General features: G+C 38.9%; 1 pseudogene; it reads left to right on the top strand.

Annotated features, from left to right (window-relative positions):
- The first annotated feature begins 4,458 nt into the window (after window positions 1–4,458).
- On the top strand, window positions 4,459–6,058 carry LOC129535083 (LIM and senescent cell antigen-like-containing domain protein 1 pseudogene; annotated as a pseudogene).
- The last annotated feature ends 372 nt before the right edge of the window (window positions 6,059–6,430 follow it).

The following is a 6,430-nucleotide window of genomic DNA, read 5'->3' as shown; positions in this document are numbered from 1 at the left end:
CTGATTACTAGTAAAGTTGAATAGTTTTATTATGCTTCTTGTCCAGTTGGGTTCTTCTTCTATGAAGTACCAAATTACATCCTTGGATCATTTTTCTATTGGACTGTATGTCATGTTAATTTGTTGCCACTCTTTTTTAAAATTAATTAATTTGGCTGTGCTGGATCTTAGATGCAGCACACAGGATCTTCAGTCTTTGTTGTGGCATGTGGAACTTTTTTTTTTTCAGTTGTTGCATACAGGATCTTTAGCTGCAGCTTGCAAAATTTTTAGTTGTGGCATGTGGGATCTAATTCCTAAAAAAGGATTGAATCCAGGCCCCTTGCATTGGGAGCTTGGAGTCTTAGGCCCTGGACCACCAGGGAAATCCCCTGTTGCCACTGTTTATATATACTCTGTGAATAACCTTATTCTGTGATTTTAGAAACCTTTAGTATCTCTGTGTGTGTCTTGCCTTTTAACTTTTTATGATGTGTTTTTAAATCATTTACATGAAATGGCATTTATTAAATCAGTATTCTATTTGAACATTGATGCACAAGCATTTGAAACAAATCATAACAGGTTTAAATGACCGTTACAAGGAATTAATTTGGCTTCCCAGGTGGCTCAGTGGTGAAGAATTCACCAATGAAGGAGACACAGGAGAGTCGAGTTCGATCCCTGGGTCAAGAAGATCCCTTGGAGGAAGAAATGGCAACCCACTCCAGTATTCTTGCCTGGAAACTTCAATGGACAGAGGAGTCTGGCGGGCTGCAGTCCATGGAATTGCAAAGAGTCGGACACGACTGAGCGATTGAACACACACAAGGAATTAATTAAAGGTTAGTAGCACTAGCAGAATTCTTATCTTTACCTCCTTGAGTGTTGGGAGACTGAGAATAACTTCAAAGCAAAAATGCAATTATCCTGAGGAATTTCCTTGACCTTCAAAATCTAGTGAGCAGATGCTTATTTTAAAAAATTAAAAAGACAACACCAAATGCTTGCAAGTATATGAAACAACAATAACTCTCATTTATTGCTGCTAGGAATGCAAAGTGGTACAGCCAATTTGGAAGACAGTTTCGTGGTTTCTTACAAAACTAAACATACTCTTACCAAATGATCCAGTAATCATGCTTTTTGGTATTCACCCAAATGAGATGAAAACTTATGTCCACACAAGAACCTACACATGGATATTTATAGCAGCTTTATTCATAATTGCCAAAATTATGAAGCAGCCAGGAGGCCTTTCAATAAAAGAATGGATAAACAAATTGTAGTACATCCATATATGGAAAATTATTCAGTGATAAAAAGAAATGAGCTATCAGGTTGTTAAAAATATGGAGGAATCTTAAACAGATATTTCTGAGTTTAAAAGGCCAGTCTGTAAATTTACATGCTGTATGATTACAAGTACATGACTTTTTGGAAAAAGAAAAACTATAGAGACAGTAAAAAGAACAATGGTTGTCTAGAATTCATAGGGAATGAAGAGGAATGAATAAGTGGAGTACAGGGACTTTTAGGACTGTAAATCTATTCTGTGTGATACTGTAATTGTGGATAATGACATTAGGCTTTTGCCAAAACCAACAGAGATTTACAATGCAGAGAGTCAACTTGAATGGATGCAAATTTTAAAAATCACTTATAGGGACTTCCCTGGTGGTCCAATGGTTAAGACTCTGCACTTCCAATGCAGGGTGCATTCAATCCCTGTTCAGAGAATGAGATCCTGTATGCTGCAACTAAGACCTGTCACAGCCAAATAAATAAAAATAAAAATCACTTATAAATTCCGTAAACCCCCCAAAGAATGCAGACTGTGACAAGAAAATCTAACTGTATTACAAGTGTATAAAATAACTTTTCTGTGGGGGAGGGGGTGGGAGAAGAGGTGCTAACCTAAATAACTTTGAAACTTAATGGAGTCTGTAAGACTGTTACCGCCAAAATCTCGGCTTTCTCTGCCCACTGAAGCCGAATAAAAAAAATACGGAGACAGTGTTTGGAGGAAATAGAAAGATGGCTTTAAACTTCAGCTGGCTGATGGGAGAACACAGCTAAGGCTAGTGGCTCAAGAACTGTGCCCCTCTTCCTAGGGGAACCAAGAGACTTTATATGGATCTTGAGGTCTTAGGGTAAATGATAAGGCTGAAAATAATGAAGGTCTTGCATTCGTCTTCTTCTTGCTTTGTTTTGAAACAGTCATAGTTGGCATCACATAGCCCGGTAACTGGGTCCATTTGTCTCTGGTTTATTGTACTATGGCCTTCTTTCTGAAATACAAAATCTACGAAGGGTGGTCTGCAAAGGGAGCACAGTGAAGGTACAGGATGTAATTAGTATAGAGTTAAAGGGTAACAGGTGCAGGATGTAACTCATGCAGAGTTAGAGGGTGATAGATGCAGGATGTAATTTACATAGTGTTAGAGGGTGATAGGTTGGCTTCTAGTTATAGACACTACAGATTAGTAACAGTTAAAGTAAAACTAGGAGCTATCAGGCCTGTTAAATGTTTTCTTTGTCTTCTTTGTTCTTAGGAAAGGGAAAGAAAAGAAAGAAAAACTCATTCCTCTTTTTTTCCTTTCACTTGGAACAAGATTAAAGGCAAAATGGACTGCACATATGTCCTGCACTGTAGAAAATAAGTTGTTTCCTATCAGGAATGGGTTAACAATTCTGAAAGTGATATACATGTATCTGAAAATGAACAGTTAAGTGAATAGATGGCAAGTGGTGGCAACCAGATTTCTCACTGTTGGAGTGAAAATTTACAGATAATCAGGTGGAGTATTTTAGAATGACCTATGTCATGTGATAATGGAATTAGAGCTGGCAACATCAATAATAATTTCTGTTTAATTTAAGATAAATACAGATGGTTACATATAAATGTATTTATAGATATTGTATGTGCCATTATAAAGTCTGGTCATGTAAGAATCATCAGTGGATGCTAAATCTAGGGGTACTTTTCAAGACAAACAGGACATATGCATGGTCTTAAAGGATTTCTCTGCAGAATGTTTATCAGTTGCAAGGGGAGAACCAGTTGTGTGGAAATCAGACAGCAGTTAAACCAGTTGATCATAATTAACATCACCACTGAGTGTCAGATGAACATTGTGTTCCTCTAGATGCAATACTCTGAACACATGTAGTATTCACTTATGTAGTATTTCAGCAAAGTATGCATAACCTGAGCCCAATTAGGAGGAAATATCTGATAAACCCCAAAAACGGAATGTTTTATTTCTAAAAAGTGAGGAGGGAGAGGTCATATTCCAAACAATTGAATGTCATACAAAAAAAGAAAGAAAAATGAGAATGGTCCAGGCTGAAAGAGTCTAGAGACATGACAAAGAAATACACCATCTGATCCTAGACTAGATATTTTGTGGGAGGGAAATTATGTTTATAAAGATAAAGAACATCATTGTGTTAATTTACAAAATTGAAATTCAGATGGTAGATTAGATGTTGCATTGATGTTAATTTTTTTTAAGTTGATAACTGTACTGTGATTATGTCAGATAATATTCCTGTTCTTGGGAAATACACTCTGAAGTATTTGGAGGTAAAGAGTCATGATGTATGCAACTTTCATATAACTGAGAGGAAAAAGTCATATATGCCTTATTTTCTGGCACATAATATTTCACACTCATCTTGTATATGGCCTGCTCAAACCCTGAAATCAGCCATTTCCCCAAAGATCCCTGGTTACCTGTAACAGGAAAATTTATTGGAGACAAAGATGAGGCTGTTTGGTCTGCTCTTTGCAACTGGTGTGTCTTTGCTTCTAAATTCTTTCAGTGGTTAGTAGTAGGAAATATTAATATGGATATACACAGATACATATATATGCACATATGCATAGATGTGCATTTTTTTCTTCTTTCTTGGCTGTACCAAGAAGCATGTGGGATCTTAGTTCCCTGACCAGGGTCTGAATCCTCACCCTTGCACTGGAAGTGTAGAGTCTTAACCACTGAACCTCCGGGGAAGTCCCACAGATCTATTTTAGAAATCATGAATACATGCTAACACCTTCAATTCCACTACATCCCCACAGGGTTCTTCTTCTTGCCTATCTCATTCCATATTTGTAATGTCCCTTCTTTCTCAATGAGAACCCTGGCTCCATATAACATCAACAATATTATAAGAATTAGAGCAGAAATCAGTGAAATTGCAAACAGGAAACCCAAAGAGAAAGTCAATGAAACTAACAGTTGGTCCTTTGAAAAGATCAATAAAATCAATAAGCCTCAAGCAAGCCTAAATAAGAAAAAAAGAAAAAGGATGCCCTTGTAGGAGAAAAGTTACTAATATTAGTAATGAAAGAAGGGATATCATGACAGTCCCTCATGGACATTAAAAGTATAATGCCCCGGCGCGCAGCGAGGAGCGGCGGCTGCTCGGCTGTAGCAACGGGAGAGGCGCGGGGACGCGGTGCGGGTTCGCGGGGCCTCGGAGATGCTGGGCGTGGCGTCAGGAATGACCAACAGCAACATGGCCAACGCCAGCTGCGAGCGCTGCCGGGGCGGCTTTGCGCCCGCTGAGAAGATTGTCAACAGCAATGGCGAGCTCTACCACGAGCAGTGCTTCGTGTGCGCCCAGTGCTTCCAGCAGTTCCCGGAGGGTCTCTTCTATGAGTTTGAAGGAAGGAAGTACTGTGAACATGACTTCCAGATGCTCTTTGCTCCTTGCTGTCATCAGTGTGGTGAATTCATCATTGGCCGGGTGATCAAAGCCATGAACAACAGCTGGCACCCCGAGTGCTTCCGCTGCGACCTGTGCCAAGAGGTCCTGGCTGACATCGGTTTCGTCAAGAACGCTGGGAGGCACCTGTGTCGCCCCTGTCATAACCGGGAAAAAGCCCGGGGCCTCGGCAAGTACATCTGCCAGAAGTGCCACGCCATCATCGATGAGCAGCCCCTGATATTCAAGAACGACCCCTACCATCCAGACCATTTCAACTGCGCCAACTGCGGGAAGGAGCTGACCGCCGACGCCCGGGAGCTCAAGGGGGAGCTGTACTGCCTGCCATGCCACGACAAGATGGGGGTGCCCATCTGCGGTGCCTGCCGCCAGCCCATCGAGGGGCGTGTGGTGAACGCCATGGGCAAGCAGTGGCATGTTGTGGAGCATTTTGTTTGTGCTAAGTGTGAGAAGCCATTCCTTGGACATCGCCATTACGAGAGGAAGGGCCTGGCATACTGTGAAACCCACTACAACCAGCTATTTGGTGATGTTTGTTTCCACTGCAACCGTGTTATAGAAGGTGATGTGGTCTCCGCCCTCAACAAGGCCTGGTGCGTGCACTGCTTTGCCTGCTCCACCTGCAGCGCCAAGCTGACACTCAAGAATAAATTTGTGGAGTTTGACATGAAGCCAGTCTGTAAGAAGTGCTATGAGAAATTTCCATTGGAGCTGAAGAAAAGACTTAAGAAGCTAGCTGAGACCTTAGGAAGGAAATAACTTCCTTTATTTTTTCTCTTCTATGCAAAGATAAGAGATCACAACATTGCCTGACCTGATGCACCCTGTCTTAAAGTTGTGTCTCAAAATAGTTGAGAGCGAAGAGGACCTATTGAACACCTATTGGTGTTCTTCATCTCCTTTTTCTCATTAAAGAGAAAAAAAGTTTCTGTCATCATATTTAAAACATGGATGAGAACAAGATTTGCCTTTGTTAATAACCCTTATCAGTTTGTTGAAATGTAGATGATACATAATAGAAAAAGAAACATGGTTAAATGTTAAATTTTAATTAAGGTCCAAAATATTAAATATAACTTTTAAAAATGAAAGGAGTCAGTTTTTACATGACTCAGATAAAAAAATATTAACATTATTTACTTTGTATCGGAAAGAAAATTAATTACAACTGCAGTTGGGGAGGATATAAAAAACAAAACCATATCTCACAAAATCTTAGTGTGTTTATCAAACTAGTGACTGTAAAATGAATATACACATTACTCAGATAAGAAACAAGTATATTCAGAACTACTTGATTTGGGGACTTTTATTGTTATGGTTAAATACAATAATTATTAAGCTTAGTTTTAATTTTTGTTCTCCTTTGTGAACTTCTTTATACAGTTACTTAACATAGTAGTTATAGCTAGCTAATAGTATTCTTTTTAAAATTTTGTGCAAAAAAAGTTTATACTAGGTATTTGAAAATACAGTATACTTTACAATATTGGAAAAATGAAGTATTTTTTCATGTATTACAGCAATTATACTTTGAAGCTTAAGGTCACAGATGCAGTCTTAGAATAGGACATGAAATTAAATGTTAAGTAGTTTGGAATGTATCACTTAAAAAACGTGAATGTTTATGTATTGATCATATTGCCTTTATAACCATGCTAATATCTATGCTTTATATATAAATAAACTTGCCTTGCCTTAGGAAAATACA

The sequence above is a fragment of the Moschus berezovskii genome, chromosome X (genome assembly GCF_049115385.1).
Source record: "Moschus berezovskii isolate FMDL1 chromosome X, NW_MosBer_1.0, whole genome shotgun sequence".
NCBI classification, from domain to species: Eukaryota; Metazoa; Chordata; class Mammalia; order Artiodactyla; family Moschidae; genus Moschus; species Moschus berezovskii.
Note: the sequence above shows the minus strand (reverse complement) of the source record. Positions and strands in the feature narration are given on the sequence as shown.